General features: G+C 39.7%; 1 protein-coding gene and 1 pseudogene across 1 annotated transcript in view; one reads left to right on the top strand and one right to left on the bottom strand.

Moving 5' to 3' along the window:
• Positions 1-6,463, bottom strand: part of LOC130702833 (large ribosomal subunit protein mL52-like) — a 56,814-nt gene extending 50,351 nt beyond the window's left edge. Inside the window, exon 1 of the mRNA XM_057524448.1 lies at positions 6,460-6,463. The gene's annotated coding sequence lies outside the window, so the exon portion shown is untranslated. The remainder of the gene's footprint in view (positions 1-6,459) is intronic.
• LOC130703079 (uncharacterized) lies at positions 5,177-5,831 on the top strand (annotated as a pseudogene).
• Positions 6,464-13,589: the final 7,126 nt, after the last annotated feature.

The raw sequence follows: 13,589 nt of genomic DNA, 5'->3' as shown, positions 1-13,589 counted from the left end.
TGAGATAAATATATTGCAATGTACAATGTATTATGTAATATGTTTAACATTTTGTCATTTCATTCGCCATGGTCTAATTTTTAATCAAATAATTTTTTTCAACGACCGTTCAATTATATAACATCATTTTTACGTATGGTGATCTTTAACAAAGCTTTTTCAAGTTGAATCAAAACCTAAGAGGTCTTTTCGATATCGATTTAAAACATGGTTTAAATTCTCTTTTTTTAACAACGTTTATTTAGAAAAAAGAAAAAAAATTGAAACTCTTCTTTGCTGTTGCAGGGACGTCCTCAGGATCTTGTTTTGGCACCTCCACCGGGCTTCAAATTCTAATAGCCGACGGACATCCATGGAACAACCCGATATGGCGCAGGATATCTAACGGATGTTCGGATCACAGTCGGACATCCGACGGCAGAGATGTGCTATGTGGGGTGGGGAAGGAACTTCGGAGCTCTCGAACCAATTCTTCAAGTAGCTCATGGCTGGATAACTGGAAAAAGAGGAAATTGTTAATTTTTGTTGTTTTTTTTACTTTGAACAGGCTTAATTACTTCATTCGCTTGGTAGCGAGACCAGAGCGTAAACAGGATCGAGTTCTTGGTGTTGGTTTCATTTTTCCGATGCGCTTTAATCTTGTTGTGAGAAAGGAGTTTCTGGGTAATTTTAACGTCGTCACAAAGCTGCTGTAGTACCATCGTCATCTTATACAAGGGTAAGTTAGGGCCGCCTGCTAACTGGGAAAAAAGAATGCTAAGTATCTTCTTTATTGTGCTTGTAATTTTTAGTACCTTATTCCACATGTGGTGTAACCCTTCACAATCGTTGTTGGTTCGCAGGAGCAGATTGAAACACGACCAGTTCTCTGGAATCCAAAACCGACCTCGAACCCAGTTCTTGTCCATGTATTCCAGGAGTCTTTCCAATTCCGGCGGTGCTGAGTTCCGCAAAGTGTCAAATACGGAAGGGATCTTCTCAGCTAAAAAGTAAAATAATAGTTAAACAAATATTCAACACATTGATTTAATAGAAAATCATTGTTACCTGGAAGATAGGCAGGGCAGAGCAAACGAAATACAAAATCTCGAATAGGATTGGGCCCCTTTTTGTTATACGCTGCCGTAAGCTTTATATCGCGAAGCTTCTTAACGATGGCTTGGCACCAATGGAAGTTACATCCTTGATGAATGCAATTTCCATAAAGCTTTCGGACGGCGACAAAAATGGCCCTTTCGAAGTCGGTAACGATTCGCTCAACTCTCGGGAGTGGGATAAAGTCCTGAAGGTAAGGTACACGTTACTTATAAATTGTCTAAAACAGATGATAAATAAGCTTTTAAATGTACAATACCTTAATCTTCTCAAAAACTGAAATATAATCAACCGCCCGCCGACTGGTCGTGCAGCAGAAGAGTAGTGGCACCTGCTTCAGATCTCCCTTCTCGTTTTTTATGAAGCCGTTTATGGAGAAAAGCTAGGTGTAACAAAGATTAGTACAAACGCAAAACAGAAAGCTCATAATATAAATCTTACCTGTTTAATAGGATCCTGGATGAAGTGAAAGGTAGCGTCTATGAACCACGTCTTACAATCCTCTAATTGTCTTTTCATGACAGAGGTAAAAAATAGCAGGTGGCGTGTTCTCTGGTTTCCAGTTCCAGCAAAGACCGCTCATTGATAGAAATCGGGAGGGAAGAATGCCTCTTGTACGTCAAAAAATGGGTCATCCTTTCTAGGATTGGGTGGCAAACATTTCGATCGTTGGTATCTGCATGAAAAAAAGTATTAAGGTAAGTTATTTTATTAATAATTCAGTAATTACCGTAAGCTTCGAGTAGCATTATCGATGTCAGGCATTTCCCTCCCTGCAATTCCCGATTTATTTTTTATCTCTTCGATTATGATTTGGCTCGGCGCTTTGAATTTTTCCGTCATACATGTCTTTTTAGCATTTTTGAAGATTGAAACCTAATGTAATAAATTTTTAATCAGACAATTCATTCTTAGTTTTTATTTTAAATTTATGCTTACCCTCCTGTGGTTTCCGTAATCTGGTGGATGGTTGTGATTAACTCCGGCGGTGTTGTGTGGCTTTTCCTGGAAATCTTGCTGGTCATAGTGATCAAAGAAATCGATGGAATTGTAAATTTTTTGGGTCACTGTTGCTTTGCAAGGGTCCTTAGCAGAACGTGAACTGCAGCGCCAAGTAAACAGTTTCCCGCTGACCCTTATCTTCGTAAAGCAATAACCTTTGAAAGAGAAAAAGGTTAAGTTGTTTTTTGACGGAAAAATGATTAAAATTAATTACCCAATCCATTGGTTAGCTTAACCTTTCCCTTGTTTGAACCTTCCTTGTGAATCTTGAAAATTGGTTCCGTTGGCACTTCAAATGAAGATTTCTGTAAAAGGGAAAAGTTCTGATGAAAAGCAATACTATTAGATTAGCAAATGAAATTTACCTCGAGTATGGACTCAATTGGTTCCACAGGCGGTTCAGGCCGAATACCGTCACTCTCATGAGCTCGCCTAAGAACGGTTGTTTGAGTAGGAGAGACTGGAATCGGAAGCAACGGATCAGCTCTGCGGACTTGGCCATGTCGTCTACGGCGTGGTGGGGCAACAGGTGGAGTACCAGGAGGAGACCTAAGTACAGAGGTCAATAGAAAAATAGGAGAAATTAAATTTACTAATGGAGAAAGGCGGCGAGTTGGTGTGATTCGGGGGGAAGAGTGTGGTGGGTCATCCTTATCCGCAGCAACAGGTTCATTCTTGCGCCTTTTTGCGACATGTGAAGGGTCAAGGATCTCCCTGCGCTTCAAATTTCTCTTCGGACGCCCGGTAATTACACCATCAACTTCCACGCAAGACCTAGGACCGGCCGCCGCTTCACTGGCATGTTCTACACCACTAGCATCGGCTTCCTCACGGGCACCTTCAACTTTATCATCTTCAATACCAGTGCACTTAGCACAATGATAGCTGCTAGAGAATTCTTTCCAGGTAGGTGAAACACCTCTATGAAAAATCACTCCGCAACAGGCCCGATGGACTGGGACTTGACACACAAGACAGCAACAGAATTGGTTCTTAACGGAAACAGCAGTATCGCAGCGGGAACAACGATTATTAGATGGAGCCATGATAGTAGCGCAAGACTAAAACAAAGACTATTACCTTTTCAGGAACCAACACTTCTATTTATACTGTTCATGTTTTTGAAGGAGGAGCCATTGCGCCACATGCATCACCTGTCCACTGCGTTGTCCCTTTGTTGCTCACCGCATAATATCGTATTCTCGGGGGAAAACTCTATGCTCAGGTATTTCCTCAACCCCGTCATACCTTTTCAATATAAACCGTAAACCACAAATGATCCCTTGTTTATATCCGCTTCATCATCCGCCTACAGATGATAGAAAGTCCATCTGTACTTGTACTAATTTCCGATTCATTTGTCACCAAGCATGATTCCTCCTCTTCCATAAACAACGCAATGCAGTTATCTATATATTCTTCTAATGTATGTTCATTTTTTCCTGAAAATGCATGTAATTATTAAAATCGCAACTGTTTAAGTAAACAAAACATATTCATAAGCAAAATTATATTGTTGCTCACAATAGCCTGCAGAAAGGAAAAAAATAAAAAGAGCATATTAGGTGTAATAATACAATTAAAGCTGTTGTTCAGAGTTATATCTGCATTTAAATTTCATTCGGTAACTGAAAATATTCTTTGACTCTATGCCAATTACCCTGACGGATGGTCCATGGCTTGAGAGTGTCTGAATAAACAGAGTTATAGTTAGTTACCAATATAAACAAATTCAACTTAACTACCATACCTGTTAACAGCTACAGTGATCCAGTTTAAGTGTCAAAATTTCAAATTGTCGGTAATGTTTACGTCAATAGGCAAATGGCCTCTCGAAGGATTGGATAATTCAATACCATTGATCCACTGTCATAAACAATATTGTTCAAAAAATGAGTTCCTGTTATAAACCTCTTAATTTAAGTATACTTACCACGACTGTAGAATAATTGATACTGCCAAATCTAATACTCACTTGCTATGATAAACCACTTTTGTGAAGGAAAGCATCTGTTTGGGACTAGGCCTTACCAAAGGCTCCCTGATGTTTGCATCTTGGGTTATATCATTAACACTTGAGGTTACAGGCATGTCGGTCACTTCCACATTCTAGTCATACTTTATTGCAAAATAGCAGCATTAATTTCTATTAACAACAATATTTACAAGTTGGTAAACTTACGTGATTGAGAGTAGCTACATACCAAATCGTCTGCTTGTAGTACAACGTTGCCATATAAATCAACAAATGGTTACACACAATATTTTGCCATAGATAAATGCTACTGGTTCGTCATCCCCATTAGAAAAATAACATGGGCTGCTGTCGCAGCAATTTGTACTACCCTTCCCACGATTTTTTTGGATGCTTCTTCTGCTTATACTGCCCCCAGGTGGAGGCTTTGATCACTAGTTGAGCCTAAATAACAGCTTTCCAGCAGACGCCATTGTTTGTGGCATTTTTTGGCGTGCAGATTATGATTGAAAATGTTATTGCCTAACGAAAATAAAAATAGGCTAGATTTGTAAAGTTTTATCTACGGAGTGATGTGTGATAATGCCGAAGGAGTAGCAAGGTGCGTAATAAGGCACCAAGGTATACAATGATTGATTTTAATGGTTATCACTTAACAGGCAGTTTGGCAAATAGCAAAAGGAAAACAAGTGCTTGAAAGTATCGTCTAAACAAAGTTTAAGAAAATGGAACCAAAAAATCAAGAGCCTGATGAAACGCGATGATCAAACTCTCCTCTGAAGACCTTTACAATTCTTGCTTATTGATCAATATTCCAACTCACAGTTTCTACACCTTAAGATCTCGATAGTAACATGGTTGGTGTTGACTGCAATAGTTCTAACTAAAAATTGACACCAGTAATCGTTCTACCAATCCTGAAGATCACAAAGAATGTTTAGCAGCTAAGTTTTCAGGGTTAAATTTCCGTTTTTTCCTCAAGTAAGAGAAAGTAAAAATACTGCAAATATACTCACAATTCATATGGATGTGCTAATCTTTTTATTTAAGGAAGGCCAGCCAGCTTATGCCATATAATTTCAGGGGAAAAGCAAGACTAATAAAATGAAAACCCAACTTAAACGGAGGTTAGATAAGTTTGAGAAGAAGAAACTAAACAGGAAACATAACAGGATGAGGTCCAAAATTGTAAAACTTGCATAAGCCACAAGGGCAGCATCAATGACATTAACCTCTGATCTTACAGAGTGTGTCAAAACAGAAATTCCTGATCTACCAGTACGCTGCCAAAACCAATTCTTACAGTGAAGGCCGCATGGTTATCAGCAAATCATCAATCAACTCTCAACCATTTTGAAAAAAAGATACACTTGAGGTCCAAACGCGTCAATCATAAACATGAAAAAAAGTCAAAGAAAAATTGATATTCTTGGAAAGCGAAGGAGAAGTTGAGAAGGCAAGAAGCGTTGAAGAGAAACAGCAACGGGAAGGTGCTCGGCAAAGAGTTGAAGATGTTAAGGTAACTTTCATTTGACAAAAAAAAATTTATATCATCAAATAATTTTACTTTTCTGTATACTAAAGGTAATATGGGCAAAAGACAATGTCGAATTGCTTACCAAACCAATTAAGAAACAGGATGAAATCAAAATTACAAACGGAAAAGAAGTGGGTTGAACGTATCGAAGAACAGGAAAAGAGAAAGGAAAAGACCAAAATCATTCATTGCTTTGGTGAAAAGCGTTCCTACCCTACATAACAGGCAGCTTTCACAGCCTGGTATAGTTATAGCAGTAGGGTTTGATTTTAATATAATTGTTGGAATCTTTGTAACTGATAAACACTGAAAATTTTATGATGAAATAAATAGTATTTGAATCAAGAATGAATTATAGTAGTCCTCCTTTTGTCCTTGCTTCAAGCGATATTTAGTTAAAAATTGTATTATTAATCCTATAAACATTATTTATCAAAAGTTATTAATAATAAGCTAGTCTTTATGTTAACATATTCGTTTCCTGCACCCACCTAAAGCCCCGCGGAACGCATTATTTTCGTTCTGACCGTATAGGTATTTATCTGTGGTTTTGTGGCAAAGAGTATTTTTTTTATTATAAAATGTATCTATCTTAAATTACCTACATATAATTTTTTTCTCATTTATCAGTGTATTAAGGGGTATTTCAGGGAAGTCACCTCCTCGCCCCCGGTAACTCCCATGGAATAAGGACATCAGCCGGGGGAGGGGGAGGAGAGCGATACCAGGACTGCGAACGCCACTAACGAAAGGTCAAGGGCAAAAAATCAAACACTGTGTAAAAATAAATATAACTTTTATACATGAGCTGTGTAAAGCAATAGATAATGCGTGTAATCGTGCAAAAAAAATACAAAAATAATTTTTAACAAAAAAGTTATGATGGACTGATTGCAAGAGCAATTGATAACGTGGTTTGGAGTGCGGAAAACTATATAAGCCATCCGGTTCTTCCTTTATAACAGCGGGCATTAGGGCTATTTCCCATGGAGAAATAGGACCAATACTAAGGAGAAATAGGACCCTTATGATGGAGAAATAGGACCCTTCTAAATATGTTTGAAGATTGGGTCCTAATTCTCCGGGTCCTATTTCTCCAGGTCCTATTTTGGGGTCCTAAATCTCCGGGTCCTATTTCTCCAGGTCCTATTTCTCCAGGTCCTATTTCTCCGGCAATCAGTACTGTCACTCTCTTATTCTTCCTATTTTTCCTAAACGTCGTCCTTTTCATATCCGGGTAGCCTACGTGACTGGCTGACGGATCATAACAAACATAATTATGTACCACCCATCCGAACCAGAGTATTAGTTTTAAGAAATTAACCTGACCGTCGTCAGTATTGTGTGTGTCTTAATCCCCCAGTCGCGTCAGACGTGACTGGGTCTTGATTATTGCAATAAGCAGTGCTAGTCTCTGATCAATTTTTAATTTCTTCCAAAAATATCGAAAAAATTTCGACGTGAAATTGGTTACACGATCTGAAAGAATAGCTTTAGGCATACCATGCCTAACTATAATTGTTTTATATTGTCGCGAGGGGAAAATAGTGACGTGGTTGTCATTTCTGAAAAGTCGTGACACCCAACGTTTAACTTGCGTACAATACAGCTTCTCTTGAAAAGATGCTGCAACACGCCGATAATTTGGTAAAAGATAGTTATCCCTAGAACTCATGTAACCCTAGAGATGGGGCGTATATCCTTCACGAGGGTATAAAAGCCCATACATTTTTAGCCCTGAGTTAGGTCTCAAGTTCTCCCGTACTCTTCGAGTTCTCCCACACTTTCCTAGTTCTCTTCACGTTCAAGGTAAGTAAAAACGCGTAGTTGTTCTTCATTTCTGATATGTTTTGTATTTTCTGTTAAAGATCAATACAAATCTTTTATAAAGTAAAGTCGAGTGTGACAATATACACATTCTACTGTCGTCTGCGCAGTTTGATCTTTCAATGCAACAGCTTCTACCCATCGGCCAAAATAATCTGTAATAACTAAAATATAACGGTTTCCAGTAGGCGAAGCTGGCGTAATAGGACCCAAAAAGTCCATTCCTATAACTTGAAAACGGGCTTTTGCTATTTCCATGAAAATGCAATAATGCTCTATAAGTTGACGACGTGTTGGCAATGCATAGCTCACAAGCTTGACAATATTCTTTGATATCTTTCCTTATATTTGGACAATAATAATGATTCTTGACTTTCAAATAAGTTTTGTAAAAGGCTAGATATCCACCCATCGGTGCGTCATATGATGATCGATTTCGACCCAAACGATGAAAATTGCGGAACATACGGAGCCAAAAATAAGTGAAGTGGAAAATGTGGAATTGGAAGTGAGGGAATCAGAAAACCTAATTCCGGCAAATGAACATTCATAAAGAGTGGATGTGGAAAATGTGGAATCTGAAACCGCGGAATTGGAACCAGCTTAAATGCAAATGGACGCCGATCAAAACAATAAACAACATTGAAAACGAAACTGGAAAAACACATGATTCAGACGGTGATAAATCAATCGCTGATGACATGTTTAAAAATCAACATAAAACTACACCAATTCCCGAAAACAATGTAGTTGCCATAAATTTGGAGTCTGAGGCTCGACAGGTGGCGCCTGCCGTCAATCAAGCAGACGAATTGACACCCCCAAATGCAACCGGACGCCCGCGAAGAAATCGAAGACTACCTATACGTTATAGAAATTAGAACGGTTATGTTTAAACAATTCAAACGGTCACATAACGTACCCGATATGTATTTAACAGCAAGAAATTTCAAAGAAGCTTCACAACGTTTCCTACACTTGTTGGGTTCAGACCCGCCAAACAGTGCTAGGATTTTTAGCGCTAACTCCAGCAGCCATCAGAATCCATCAGCCACTGAGTGGCTCAGTGCCAACGAACAGGCAGAAAAAGTAATGGCACCGATGGTTGCCATTCCAATTTACGAGTGGACCCCAGTACCGGAAAAAACGGTCAACGTCGTTAGCCAGACGCCGCTTTCCCCGGAACCAGACAGCCAGGAATCGTGGGAGATTGAGCGGCAGCATTACGAGCGCCGCATCGAAGAAAGGACCGCCGCAATGACTCGTAAACTCAACGTTGATCTCTTCTCCGAAGATTGGGGAGGAACTGTGAACACCCTGAAATTGATCTTAGACCTAGATCCAGCAAAACGCCATCCCCCTCCCTTCAACTGGACACCAGACCTGTGTGACACAGGTAGAAAACGTCAGAGGCACGACCCCAACCTTCACCATTGAAGACAACGAGAAAAGAAAAGGAACGGAAAAGGACCACCGACAGAAAAAAACTTTTATTTACTCCCTTTAGCAATGTATTCCCCATAGTATAGAACTCTACCCCTAAAATTTTTCCCCTTCGCATTATATCCACTATCTTAACGCTACAAAAATAAACGCAGTAGAATGCATAAATTACATCAGCTATTTGTAACGAATCGTCTAGCAAGCCTCTTCTTACTTCCTTTTTCAAATAGACTAGAATTTTATACCTGTAGCCTTTTTACTTAAAGCCTTCATTTACTAACCTAGTTTTAAAAAGTCCCATAAAAATATAAAAAATAAAGAAGACATGTCCCGGCACGTCAGCTAAAAATAGATTTCTTTTGGTTGGTCTGAGATTGGCCGAAATGGCCTAAAACCGTCCAACCGAATTTTAACTATCGTCCAAATTCGTTCGATACCGTCCGAATTTGCCCGCCTATACCTCTCCATGGCGCCCAAAATCGCCCGATACCGCCCGATATTGCCGCCTATCCTTTAACACTGTGCCGTATGGCTCTCACAGTCGATGGCTAACATATAAAAAGCCATCGGCAACTCGCAGTAGTTAGTCGTCCCTTGAGAGAGCTATCGTGTGTACCTCAACATCCTTCCGAGCCGCTACCTCATCCTCATAAGCTGAAGCGTAAGTCCCCTCCTTAGTAATATTCGCTACTTGTCTTAGTTGTTCCTTAGTAGTGTATGCCCGAGTAATAGATACGTAATAGCAGGCCCTCGCCTCCGACCTGTTCATTCGATTGACTACTTGTGGTATTTTAATACACGATTATTCTATCAAACACGTATTGTCTCGTGCTTACTTATACGCGACATTGTGAGTAACAGCGCTGCGTTTAGTTTTATTTCTCCGTATCGGAGGCAACATGACAACGTCGTGTCCTCCTTTAAATATTCATTGTAGGCAAATTTAAGATACAAGAGTAAAAGAGGACGTCATCGCACTGAAAACACTCAAATAGAAAAGGAAATGAAAGGTAGCAGAAAGATTATGATCTGTATTTTTGCCGCCATTTTACAACTATAATTTTTTTTAATACCAAAAGAAAAGAAAACATTTATTTGATGTATATCAGCAACGGCTGAGGCGAGGCTCCAAATTGAGAGCTCTCGAGCCGTGGTCGAGGGCTATACTAACCAGCCATTTAGTCATTTACCATACTGATTTCATTAACAAGTGTAATTCTAAGTTCGAAACAGGATAAATAAAGCTTAAAATATTTAATGATAACCAAACCACAGTTCAGTAGTTAGGGAATAGTTTACCTCACTAACTCCCGAGGAACCTACCAGTAAATTTCTAATCAAGGTCACGGCGTGATTCGAAACTAAGACTCCCGAGTCGCAGTCAGAAGCTGTAACATTATGCCACACAGTCAACGCCCATATTTCGAATCCCTCATAAGTTGATATCCACAATTTATGCATAATTAACCATACTCACTTGTAGAAGCACTACACTTCGTCATTTCTTCTTTCACTTTTTATTCTTTCCCTATCAACAATTAATAAACAGTAGTAAAACTAACTGTAAAAAAATGGAAGAAAAACGAACCGTGGTGCGCCCTTGGAAGAACGCTATCCGACCCTACACAGCAATAAACAATTCCCCTCACGACAACGTCAAAGAAAACTGACACCTGTTGAAACAATCGAGGGACGCCTCAAGAGACTTAGTGTTAAACTCGGACTTTTTAACAAAAATAATAAGAGAAGCCGAAAACTACAAATGGGAGGTTTGACTATATAAGTCAACGCGTCTTGAACGCTGAACCTCCACTCTCGATTCATCGACGCTGCCGATCGTCAGCACTACTACAGCTGCCAAACGGTGGTTCAACAACTTCGCAAGATGGCCGAAGACCATTCACGGAGACTGCCGTTACACCACTCTAAGCGAGTTTGCCGCGGTATCAACACCGGAAATTCCGTGGTAGTGATGGAAGCTACCAGCACTACTTCGACAAAGGAGGAAAAAAGCCGGGCCGTATGGGCAGCCCTCGACAACCGGTGCCCATTCCGAACAAGATTGGCGGATCTCCAGTACCATCTTCAAAACCGCTGAGGAATAGCTCGTGTAACAAGAACTCGGACGGAAGAACTCGTCCAGGTGATCGAGCAAGGAGAATGGCGCGAGGCAACCGAAATGTTTACTTCGATTCTCAGTTTGGATCCTGAAACCCGCCGCCCCAACACGCCGCTGGAAGAAAATTAAATACTATTCCAGTCTTGTATTCCAATTATCCCCTTGTGTTTGTCATATGTTGCTCCCTAACAATACATCGCGCTAATAACAATATTTACTCCAGCTTTTATTCCTAGCGACTACTCCGCATTCCATCTTAAGTTAGAGAAAAAAATGAAAAAATAGGGGGAAAGGGCTCTCCCTATAGTTGCGCATAGAAAATATACTCCAGCGTTAGTTTTCTACCCTGTGATAAAGATTTTTCTAAACCCCCTTGCTGAGCTCCCTTTCTTTCTCCTTTTCCTTCCCAGCTTCTGGATTCTCTCTCTTTTCACTTAGGTTCTATTTTTCTCCCTCCCTTTCGTCCTTCGCGCATATGAACAAAACAAAAGCCATAAACTCCCCAGATTTTGTTTTTCGCTAGCAATACGCCTATTTTACCCCAATCTCTTGTGCCGGAGACAAATGTCCCTTGTCTCGACCGAGCCGTTTTTTCTTTCTCCCCCCATAGGCTTGTTCCCTTTTTGCGACATTTTATTTCTCCCCCCTATTCTTTCTCATGTGTTGGACTCAAATAAATTGGCGCAAATAAAAGCTAGATTTCGCGTCCTTTCTTTTTCTTTAAATAATGAATTGTAACCTTTTGCGTAGTGAACACCATTATTGATGGATGAGTTATCTAGTCCTGCTGAGGATTCGAACCTCAGACTTCCAGCATCACAGCTGAACGCTCTGTCATTGAACTATTAGCACCAGTGTCACGTGTTTTGTTGAGCTTAGGAAAATGCACCCTCCAAGCCCACCAAGCGCGCCTTTTTTCTCCTTGCTCGTGTTTCACTTGCCTTTTACCCTGTCTGTATCCGCCCTTTGTTGTAACTCAAATGAAAATTGACCTGTGTTTTTCCCCGTTGTTAAATTTGTAACATGCATCTTCTTATTCTCCTGCCTAAATGATACAGTACGGCTCCACTTATCGGACCACCCTATGCAGTGGTCCGATAAGCGGATGGTCCGAAAAGCGGCTCGACTGCGGTCAGCGCCATCTCGTCGCGCTCATTCGTAATAATGGCTAATGCTCCGCTCGTATCCACTGGTTCTCTGTACTCACCTATCTAGATAAGCTTTATAATAATTGAATTAACTTACAGAAACGAATAATAGTATAAAAAAATAAAAATTAAAGGATCTACATTTGAAACCTTTACTTTAAACACACACCAAACGTAAGCGAAGTTAAACAGAATAGCGTAAAATTGTTTAAAGAAAAATTAAGTTTATCAATGCTGACAAATAATAAATTTGTGTTTAACATACGCATTTAATTAAAACAAATTTTCTTTAGTTTTTGAAACGAAGTCATATAATGTTTGATCGGATATCATGGCATCTACCGCAACGCATCCATATTTAAGCAACTTCTCTTTCAATGAAGGGACATCTTCATATAGACCGCTCTTGGCTCACCCCGGTTCTAAAAAATGCTTCATTAAATCCACCCTAGTGGCGCTCCCTCCCCTACTAAGTGTGCGAGTCTGACCTCGGTCCGATAACCGGTTTGGTCCGATAAATGGGTGGTCCTATAAGTGGAGCCGCACTGTAAGTTATTTTCTCTATTTTTCTTTTGCATCATTGAGAGTATTCTTTCTTCTTTCCAAAGACACCAGTCACTACATAAAAATATTTACTCTTATTCCAGACAAAGCGTGTTTTTGCATACCCTATATGCGTATTTTTACTCGCTCGCGATCATCGGCAACTGTTGAAAGGCCAACGGAAGATCGTTGACCTTTCCAATTGCCATCATATATACTTTTCCGCTTTTGCTTATTATATTACCTTCCTTTATATTTCCCTAACTAGTTTTAAGAAACCCACATGATGTTATGAAATACTTTTATCGATATGTTACGCTGCTTAACTTGATTGCGATGTTCACTATATGTTTTCATCTATAGAAAATGTCACCGATTCCATTCATACTGTTGCTATGCCTTTACGGGTTACACCCACAGGCATTTGAAACAACTGTATGTGACTGTTCAGAGCCATCGAAGATGGGAATTCTACAATTCTCCAATGCTAATTCTCAACCGATCACACCTGATAACAAGGCCGTTACAGTGAAATATGCGATTTATAGTGAAGAACGTGCCGCGGCTAAATTTCCTTGCTTATAATTATTTGCGCAAGATGGAAGAATATACGCCACATCACAATGAACTTTTTCGGTCAATTAGTGATAGTGCCGGATAAAATTTCAATTGATACTTCACCCGCCGTGTGCAACGAGATGATAAGCCATAAAACGATGTGATGATAATCGTATGACTATTTCGGACGATAAATATGTATTTGATCGCGAACCTGACATTTTTGTATATTGGTTACAAACAATCGATTCTGAAATTATAAATTGCGTTCTCGAGAAAATCCAACTTTTCCAGCAACATGAAGACGGAGACTTTGCGACACCTATCGGAACAGCTTCTGCT

The sequence above is a fragment of the Daphnia carinata genome, chromosome 5, assembly GCF_022539665.2.
Source record: "Daphnia carinata strain CSIRO-1 chromosome 5, CSIRO_AGI_Dcar_HiC_V3, whole genome shotgun sequence".
Lineage (NCBI taxonomy): Eukaryota > Metazoa > Arthropoda > Branchiopoda > Diplostraca > Daphniidae > Daphnia > Daphnia carinata.
Note: the sequence above shows the minus strand (reverse complement) of the source record. Positions and strands in the feature narration are given on the sequence as shown.